The sequence below is a fragment of the Heptranchias perlo genome, chromosome 6, assembly GCF_035084215.1.
Source record: "Heptranchias perlo isolate sHepPer1 chromosome 6, sHepPer1.hap1, whole genome shotgun sequence".
Taxonomy (NCBI): Eukaryota; Metazoa; Chordata; class Chondrichthyes; order Hexanchiformes; family Hexanchidae; genus Heptranchias; species Heptranchias perlo.
The window spans coordinates 85,407,820-85,418,657 of NC_090330.1; positions in this window are offsets into that span (position 1 = coordinate 85,407,820).

Sequence of the window (10,838 nt, forward strand, 5' to 3'; positions counted from 1 at the left end):
TGTGGTTCTGCTGAGTCAGTTAGTGGAGCTAGGGTCTAAATTAATAAGTAGAACCTCAAAGGTAATAATCTCTGGATTACTATCTGAGCCACGTGCAAATTGGTGCAGGGGCAAACAGATCAGAGAGTTAAATGCGTGGTTCAACGAGTCGGGTGGGAGAAAGTGGTTTTAATCCATGGGACACTGGCACCAGTACTGGGGAATCTTACAACACCAGGTTATAGTCCAACAGTTTTATTTGAAAATCACAAGCTTTCGGAGGCTTTGTCCTTCGTCATGTGAGTGTCGAGATTCATTGAAAATTACCGCATATGTAGTCATAGAACAATGCCTGGTAATTACAGATAATCTTTCCAACTGCCCGTTATCAAGGCCATCAAATGAATTGAATAGTGTTCAGACAGAGAAACCTTATCCAGACAACTGAATATACAAACGGCCAGAACCAAAGAAAGAAAGAGGGAGAGGGAGAGAGAAACATCCGAAAGGAAGAGAAAGAGAGAGAATGACCAGTTGTACTAAAAACAGACGATGACGACGAACACCTCGCTAAGGCCATCCCCACGCCGCCACTACTCACCTTCAAACAGCCACGCAACCTCAAACAGACCATCGTTCGCAGCAAATTACCCAACTTTCAGGAGAACAGCGTCCATGACACCACACAACCCTGCCACAGCAACCTCTGCAAGACGTGTCAGATCATCGACACAGATACCACCATCACACGAGAGGACACCACCCACCAGGTACATGGTTCATAGTCCTGTGACTCGGCCAACGTTGTCTACCTCATACGTTGCAGGAAAGGATGCCCCGGAGCATGGTACATTGGCGAGACCATGCAGACACTGCGACAACGGATGAACGGACACCACGCAACAATCGCCAGACAGGAGGGTTCCCTCCCAGTCGGGGAACACTTCAGCAGTCAAGGACATTCAGCCACCGATCTTCGGGTAAGCGTTCTCCAAGGTGGCCTTCGAGACACAAGACAACGCAAAATCGTCGAGCAGAAATTGATAGCCAAGTTCCGCACCCATGAGGACGGCCTCAACCGGGATCTTGGGTTCATGTCGCGCTACACGTAACCCCACCAGGGGAAAAAAAAGTTATCTGTTTTTAATACAACTGGACATTCTCTCTCTTTCTCTTCCTTTCGGATGTTTCTCTCTCTCTCTCCCTCTCTTTCTTTGGTTCTGGCCGTTTGTATATTCAGTTGTCTGGGGTATCTAAGGTTTCTCTGTCTGAACACTATTCAATTCATTTGATGGCCTTGATAACGGGCAGTTGGAAAGGTTATCTGTAATCACCAGGCATTGTTCTATGACTATATATGCGGTAATTTTCAATGAATTTCAACACTCACCTGACGAAGGAGAAAGCCTCCGAAAGCTTGTGATTTTCAAATAAAACTGTTGGACTATAACCTGGTGTTGTAAGATTCCTTACATTTGTACACCCCAGTCCATCACCGGCATCTCCACATCATGACCAGTACTGGGGAAAGAGGGAGCTGTTCTGATGGAACGGGCTCCACTTAAACCTGGCTGGGACCAGCGTCCTGGCGAATCGAATAACTAGGGCTGTAGATAGGGCTTTAAACTAAAAAAGTAGGGGAAGGGTCAGGTGAGGGAAAATTTAGAAATCTAATGAGAAAAGTTAAGACAAAAGAACAGTGTAGTGATTTAGGTAAAAATAAGCAGAGTGTGGCAGAAAGGGACAGGGAGAGTTTACCAATAATAGTGCAACAACAAGTAAGGTCAAACCAGGAAAAAATGGTAAAAAGTCAAAATTAAAGGCTCTTTATCTGAATGCATGGAGCATTCATAACAAGAGAGATGAATTAATTGCACAAATAGAGATAAATGGGTTTGGTCTAATAACCATTACAGAGTCATGGTTGCAAAATGACCAAGGTTGCGAACTAAATATTCCAGGGTACATGACATTTAGAAAAGACAGGCAGAATGGAAAAGGAGGGGGTGTGACCCTAATATTAAAGGATGACATAAGGACCTTGGCTCGGAAGATCAGGAAGTAGAATCAGAATGGGTGGAGATAAGAAATAACAAGGGGCAGAAAACACTGGTGGGAGTAGTTTATGGGCCCCCTAATAGAAGCTATATCATTGGACAGAGTATTAATCATGAAATAATAGGAGCTTGTAGCAAAGATAATGCAATAATCATGGGGGACTTTAATCTTCATATAGACTGGGCAAATCAAATTGGCAAAGGTAGTTTGGAAGACAAGTTCAAGGAAAGTATTCGAGACAGTTCCCTAAAGCAATACATCATGGAACCAGCCAGGGAACAGGCTATTTTAGATCTTGTATTATGTAATGAGATAGGGTTAATTAGTAAACTCACAGTAAAAGAACCTCTGGGGAAGAGTGATCATAAATATGATAGAATTTCATATTGAGTTTGAAAGTAACATGCTTAAGTCAAAAACTAGTGTCTTGAACTTCAATAAAGCCAATTACATTGATACGAGGGGAGCATTGTCAAAGGTTGATTGGGAAATTAAGTTAAAGGGTTTGACAGTTGAAAAGCAATTACAAACATTTCAAAAAATATTTCAATATTCTCAACAAATATACATTCCATTGAGAAATAAAAACTCCATGGGAAAAGTAATCCACCTGTGGCTAACTAAAGAAGTTAAGGAGAGTATTAGATTGAAAGAAGAGGCCTATAATGTTGCCAAGAAGAGTAATAAGCCCGGGGATCGGGAGAGTTTTAGAAACCAACAAAGGATGACCAAAAAATTGATAAAATGGGACAAAATAGAATATGAAAGTAAACTAGCAAGAAATATAAAAATAGACTGTAAGAGCTTCTACAAGTATGTAAAAAAGAGTAGCAAAAGTAAACATTGGTCCCTTAGAGGCCGAGACAGGAGAAATTATAATGGGGAATCAGGAAATGGCAGACGCTTTAAACAAATATTTTGTATCTGTCTTTACAGTAGAAGACAGAAAAAGCAAACCAAAAATAGTAGTGAACTAAGGGGTAAATGCGAGTGAGGAACTTAAAACAATTAATATCGCTAGAGAAAAAGTACTAGACAAACTAACGGGACTAAAAGCCGATACTCCCCGGACCTGATGGCCTACATCCGAGGGTCTAAAAGAGGTGGCTGCAGAGATAGTGGATTCATTGGTTATGATCTTCCAAAATTCTCTAGATTCTGGAACGGTCCCAGTGGACTGGAGGGTAGCAAATGTTACCCCGCTATTCAAGAGGGGAGGGAGAGAGAAAACAGAACTATAGACCAGTTAGCCTGATATCAGTTGTCAAGAAACTGCTGGAATCCATTGTTAAGAATGTGGTAACAGGGCACTTCGAAAATCATAATATGATTAGGCAGAGTCAACATTGTTTTATGAAAGCGAAATCGTGTTTGACAAATTTATTAGAGGTTTTTGAGGATGTAACTAGCAGGGTAGATAAACGGGAACCAGTGGATGTAGTATATTTGGATTTTCAAAAGACATTCAATAAGGTGCCACATAAAAGGATATTACACAAGGTAAGGGTTCATGGGGTTGGGGGTCATTAGCATGGTCAGAGGATTGGTTAACGGACAGAAAAGAGAGGAGGGATAAACGGGTCATTCTCAGGTTGGCTGGCTATAACTAGTGGGGTACCACAAGAATTGGAGCTTGGGCCATTTACAACCTATATTAATGACTTAGATGAAGGGACCTAGTGTAATGTATTCAAGTTTGCTGACGATACAAAGCTAGGTGAGAAAGTAAGCTGTGAGGAGGACACAGAGAATCTGTAAAGGGATATAGACAGGTTAAGTGAGTGGGCAAGAAGATGACAGATGGAGTATAATGTGGGGAAATGTGAGGTTATTCACTTTGGTAGGAAGAATAGAAAAACAGAATAATTTTTAAATGGTGAGAAACTATTAAATGTTGGTATTCAGAGAGACTTGGGTGTCCTCGTACAAGTGTTGTGGGAAATCACCACTCGGAGTCAGACTTAAAGATTCAACATGCAGTTTATTGGACAAAGCTTTGGGAGAAGCGCTTGACACTCCGCAGTGTGCGCAGTCACCTTCTCAATTTTAAAATGGTCGTTGAGCTTCTTTTATATGTTAAAAGTACAGACATTCAGCAGTTATTACATTATTAGCCTTGGTTAGTGACACATTAGCCAATTGGGTCCCGACAGCAACAATTGACTTCCAATCACATTAAAACAACTGTTATCAACTTAAGACAGTCTGGTCTTTGTCTGTCCTGTAGTTTTTATCAGTTCGTTGTGCTAAGTCAGCATTTTTAAATGTCTTTTCACAGAGTCCATTTTGTTTAGCAGAGTCCATTTTGTTTAGCAATACACTAATTTGTTAGTCATCATATGTCATGCTTAAGCTTTTATTTATGGTTAGTCTGGTTCGCGCAAGGCGCATTTCAGTGTGGTCTCGGGGCAGCGACCGCAGCCACGCACACACTAGTTGCCAAAGGTCATCTTTGCCTTTAACCCAACAGCTTAAATTTTACCTCAACAGTCCCCCCTTTTGGTCATGATTATGGCTTAATAATCATTTAGACCAATAACGATAGAGTTCATGCAACATTGGTCCGGCACTTAATACACAGCCTTTCGGGTATTTATCTTCCGTGATGTTTCGTGCGTATGCCTAACCCATAACTCACAGGTTACATGTTACAGATAGATGTCTTAAACATCCGATAACCAAGCATAATAAACTTTCAAATAACTCCCTTGTACATTCCTCCAGTGATACTGCCACCTCCCTAATGATTAATGGCCTCTAGGTGCTTATCAGCCACAGAGGCCTGCTCTTTTACAAGGTCGTAAAAAGCTTGTTTGATAAAGACAGCAAGCCCTTTATTCACAGCTAACTAACGTATATTTTACTTTACATAAGGTTTACAATAATGTAGAAAGCTTGTATAGTGCTTTTCTTACATTCCCTCCTGTTCAGCCTACAGGAAAATTCCTTTTGGGTTCATACCTTGGTAAAACAAACTGAGCAAGGGTTAGAAAAGAATTCTAGCCCAGGGATGTTGTCCTTCATTTTATACTGTCGGCATCACCTACCTATCTGAGCCATTTGCTCTTTTGGTCTAAGTGGGCTGTGGACTTCCGACTGTCCCCAGAGGTTCTAATTTGGGTGCAAAGTGCCCTATCTGTATGCTATTCGGCTGTTGGGGCTGCACATATGCATTTCTGTTGTAAATTATCCCACCCTGTGCTTCTGGGCTGTGTCCAACACCATGTGGACATACAGTGACAGCATGTCATAGAGTCATAGAGTTATACAGCACGGATAGAGGCCCTTCGGCCCATCGTGTCCGCGCCGGCCATCAGCCCTGTCTACTCTAATCCCATATTCCAGCATTTGGTCCGTAGCCTTGTATGCTATGGCATTTCAAGTGCTCATCCAAATGCTTCTTGAATGTTGTGAGGGTTCCTGCCTCCACAACCCTTTCAGACAGTGAGTTCCAGACTCCAACCACCCTCTGGGTGAAAAAGTTATTTCTCAAATCCCCTCTAAACCTCCCGCCTTTTACCTTGAATCTATGCCCCCTTGTTATAGAACCCTCAACGAAGGGAAAAAGCTCCTTAGTATCCATCCTATCTGTGCCCCTCATAATTTTGTACACCTCAATCATGTCCCCCCTCAGCCTCCTCTGCTCCAAGGAAAACAAACTCAATCTTCCCAGTCTCTCTTCATAGCTGAAGCGCTCCAGCCCTGGTAACATCCTGGTGAATCTCCTCTGCACCCTCTCCAAAGCGATCACATCCTTCCTGTAGTGTGGCGACCAGAACTGCACACTGTACTCCAGCTGTGGCCTAACCAGTGTTTTATACAGCTCCATCATAACCTCCTTGCTCTTATATTCTATGCCTCGGCCAATAAAGGCAAGTATCCCATATGCCTTCTTTACCACCTTATCTACCTGTTCCGCCGCCTTCAGGGATCTGTGAACTTGCACACCAAGATCCCTCTGACCCTCTGTCTTGCCTAGGGTCCTCCCATTCATTGTGTATTCCCTTGCCTTGTTAGTCCCTCCAAAGTGCATCACCTCGCACTTTTCCGGGTTAAATTCCATTTGCCACTGTTCCGCCCATCTGACCAACCCATCTATATTGTCCTGCAGACTAAGGCTATCCTCCTCGCTATTTACCACCCTACCAATTTTTGTATCATCAGCGAACTTACTGATCATACCTTTTACATTCATATCCAAGTCTAGTAACACATCCCTCTAATTTTGTTCCAGCCAATCAGCTTAAATCTATATCCTCTAGTTCTTGAACCCTCTGCTAGGGGAAACAGGTACTTCCTGTCTACTTTATCTGGGCCCCTCATAATTTTGTAATTTTGTATCCATCGTGTGGATATCTTCTAAGTATTGTTTCTCTCAATTTCATTGTTAACTGATGGGAACCTAACCCTGAATTTTGGAAATCCAAATTACTATGTCCCTCTTTACTTTAATTTCAGTCCTTCTGATTGGTACCAGTGTTTCCTGACTATTTCATTAATTGGTCGGTTTCTCTATGGACCATGTGTCAGTGCCTTGTTTAAAAGGATTTCTCACTCGCCTGGACCACATTAACCATTTCATGTTGTGCTGTTGTCAAGTAACTGAGCCTGTCTGAGACTCATTCTTCAGTGTATCCTCTTCATGTATTTCCGCATACCAGCAACATATCATAGGTAGTGTTCTTGGATATTAACTTTCTGCTGGCCAGTCTCTTTTTCCTCATGGTATTTCCGAACGTGTTTTCCATGGCACACATCATATGTCCAGTAGGATTCAGTCCTGTAAAAGCAACTGGTTTGTTTAAAAAGTGGTTCCACTAGCTCACCAGGCCATAGGCCTTTGTAATCATGTTCTTCATCCTGGTCTCCGTTTCAGATGATGGCAACATACATTTGTATCTTTTATGTCCACTGTAGCCATTCTTAGGTTTTCAGGTTATCTTATCAAAAGATCTGGGGTGTCTAGAGTGCTTATCTCCCCCTGCATGGTCCCGATGTCAGGGTAGTGGCTGATTTTTTTTCTCACATTTATGGATTGCTTTACACTATATATTTTGCACACTATTTTTGAGATTTATTTTAATCATAGTGTTTTCTCCAATGTTTCTTATTAACCAACTTGTTTGCTTGCAGCTTCTTTATTTTCTTTTCAGACTCTGCTTTAGCTTTGCAAACCGCCTTTTCCCTAATCTTATCTTTCAGACGACAATTAAAATCCAATATGATCATTATCACTGTCTCTTTTTTTTTGTTAAAAACCTTAAGGGGTAGAGGAAGAATCAATCACAATAGCACAAAATGCTTCGAAGATCAAATTAATTTATAACCAGAGATCATCCTGCAACTGTAACTTGTAATTCTTTAAATCTGCACTTTATCTTTTCTTTTACAATTAAACCTCATTTTGTCTTGGTGAATTGAAAACAGATGTCGGTGTCCATGGAAGGGGTTAACTTCTTTTCAGTAACAAAACGACAGAGCCAGATATCAGATTCACGCAGCGTTCTCAGCATACGTCAATGTAATTTTCACATAAATTCTTTTTTAAAAAATTCATACTGGGAAATAACATCTCCCATCGTACATTTTAGTTTATAGTTAGTCTAGTATTTCCAGATTGTTGTGATCAACTTCCCCTCAATTTTCACATTGCTTCGTAAGTTTTATAATTTGCTGTCCAATTCATTTTTTTTTCACATACTTTTAGTGGGTATGATTATAACCAACTCTCCGAGCTGTTCCAGCTTTCCGACTTTTCCTATCACGGTGATACCAGATAGCTTTTTTATCTGTCCCGTTAATAATTTTTTTTTAACCTCTTTTTTTAACCACAGCCGATCATAAGATAAAAATTCAAAATGCCAATTTTTTAGAAGATCCCATGTCTGGAATTTGACATGCTCACATTTTATAAGAACCAGAATTTAATAGGTCACTTAACCTCAATAACTCCAATTTTAATTCAGCAATATCAGAATTAAACACAAGACAAAACGGATACATTACACAAAAGAAGAAAACACGTAAGACGCAGTAAGAAGGGGGCGTGGCCCACAACACCGACAGAAAACACTCACAATAAGGACAGGCTTTTTAAAGAGACAGTACACTAAAAACAAAAGAACCTTTCTTTTCTGGGTCTCTGTCTTTTAAACATTTTAATTGATTCCTTTTTTCTAATTCCCTTACCCTAGATTCTAATTTCTTAATTTTGTCTTTGTCTTCGTTCCACTTTTTAGTGGAAACGGCTACTTGTCCTATTAGTCCAGCTAATTGATGTACTAATAATACCCCTGCCTTTTTTGTTTTGTCTTTCTTTTCCCCATCTACCCACTTTCTCTGTTGTTCTAAGGTCTGAGAAACATCCCAGCCATCCTTTTGCATCTGCTTAATCAACGAGTGTCTGTCTGTCATATATTTATCAATAAAGGAACCTGCAGGTCCCCACTTAGTTTCCTCACCTGTCATCTTAACTTACTCCCGGCCACTCACCGGATCAACTGAACTTACTCCCGGCCACTCACCGGACAACTTAACTGAACTTACTCCGGCCACTCACCGGATCTCAACTGAACTTAACTTACTCCGGCCACTCACCGGACAACTTAACTGGACTTACTCTGGCCACTCACCGGACAACTTAACTGAACTTATTCCGGCCACTCACCGGACAACTTAACTGAACTTACTCCGGCCACTCACCGGACAACTTAACTGAACTCAATCCGGCCACTCACCGGACAACTTAACTGAACTTACTCTGGCCACTCACCGGACAACTTAACTGAACTCACTCCGGCCACTCACCGGACAACTTAACTGGACTTACTCTGGCCACTCACCGGACAACTTAACTGAACTCACTCCGGCCACTCACCGGACAACTTAACTGAACTCACTCCGGCCACTCACCAGACAACTTAACTGAACTCACTCTGGCCACTCACCGGACAACTTAACTGAACTCACTCCGGCCACTCACCGGACAACTTAACTGAACTCACTCCGGCCACTCACCAGACAACTTAACTGAACTTACTCCGGCCACTCACCGGACAACTTAACTGAACTTACTCCGGCCACTCACCGGACAACTTAACTGAACTTAACTTACTCCGGCCACTCACCGGACAACTTAACTGAACTTACTCCGGCCACTCATTGGATAACTAACTTACTCCGGCCACTCACCGGATCTCAACTGAACTTACTCCGGCCACTCACCGGATCTAACTTAGCTTAACTCCCAGCCACTCACCGGATAACTCAACTTAATTCCCGGCCACTCACCGGATAACTCAACTTAACTCCCGGCCACTCACTAGATAACTCAACTTAACTCCCGGCCACTCACCGGATAACTCAACTTAACTCCCGGCCACTCACCGGATAACTCAACTGAACTCACTCCGGCCACTCATCGGACAATTTAACTGAACTTAACTTACTCCGGCCACTCACCGGACAACTTAACTGGACTTACTCTGGCCACTCACCGGACAACTTAACTGAACTTACTCCGGCCACTCACCGGACAACTTAACTGAACTTAACTTACTCCGGCCACTCACCGGACAACTTAACTGAACTTAACTTACTCCGGCCACTCACCGGACAACTTAACTGAACTTAACTTACTCCGGCCACTCACCGGACAACTTAACTGAACTTACTCCGGCCACTCACCGGACAACTTAACTGAACTCACTCTGGCCACTCACCGGACAACTTAACTGAACTCACTCCGGCCACTCACTGGACAACTTAACTGAACTTACTCCGGCCACTCACCGGACAACTTAACTGAACTTAACTTACTCCGGCCACTCACCGGACAACTTAACTGAACTTACTCCGGCCACTCACCGGACAACTTAACTGAACTCACTCTGGCCACTCACCGGACAACTTAACTGAACTCACTCCAGCCACTCACTGGACAACTTAACTGAACTTACTCCGGCCACTCATTGGATAACTAACTTACTCCGGCCACTCACCGGATCTCAACTGAACTTACTCCGGCCACTCACCGGATCTAACTTAACTTAACTCCCAGCCACTCACCGGATAACTCAACTTAACTCCCGGCCACTCACCGGATAACTCAACTTAACTCCCGGCCACTCACCGGATAACTCAACTGAACTTAACTTACTCCGGCCACTCACCGGACAACTTAACTGGACTTACTCTGGCCACTCACCGGACAACTTAACTGAACTTACTCCGGCCACTCACCGGACAACTTAACTGAACTTAACTTACTCCGGCCACTCACCGGACAACTTAACTGAACTTAACTTACTCCGGCCACTCACCGGACAACTTAACTGAACTTAACTTACTCCGGCCACTCACCGGACAACTTAACTGAACTTAACTTACTCCGGCCACTCACCGGACAACTTAACTGAACTCACTCTGGCCACTCACCGGACAACTTAACTGAACTCACTCCGGCCACTCACCGGACAACTTAACTGAACTTACTCCGGCCACTCACCGGATAACTAACTTACTCCGGCTACTCACCGGATCTCAACTGAACTTACTCTGGCCACTCACCGGGTCTAACTTAACTTATCTCCCAGCCACACACCAGATAACTCAACTTAACTCCCGGCCATTCACCGGATAACTCAACTTAACTCCCGGCCACTCACCGGATAACTCAACTTAACTCCCGGCCACTCACCAGATAACTCAACTTAACTCCCGGCCACTCACCGGATAACTCAACTGAACTTACTCCGGCCACTCACCGGATAACTAACTTACTTCAGCCACTCACCGGATCT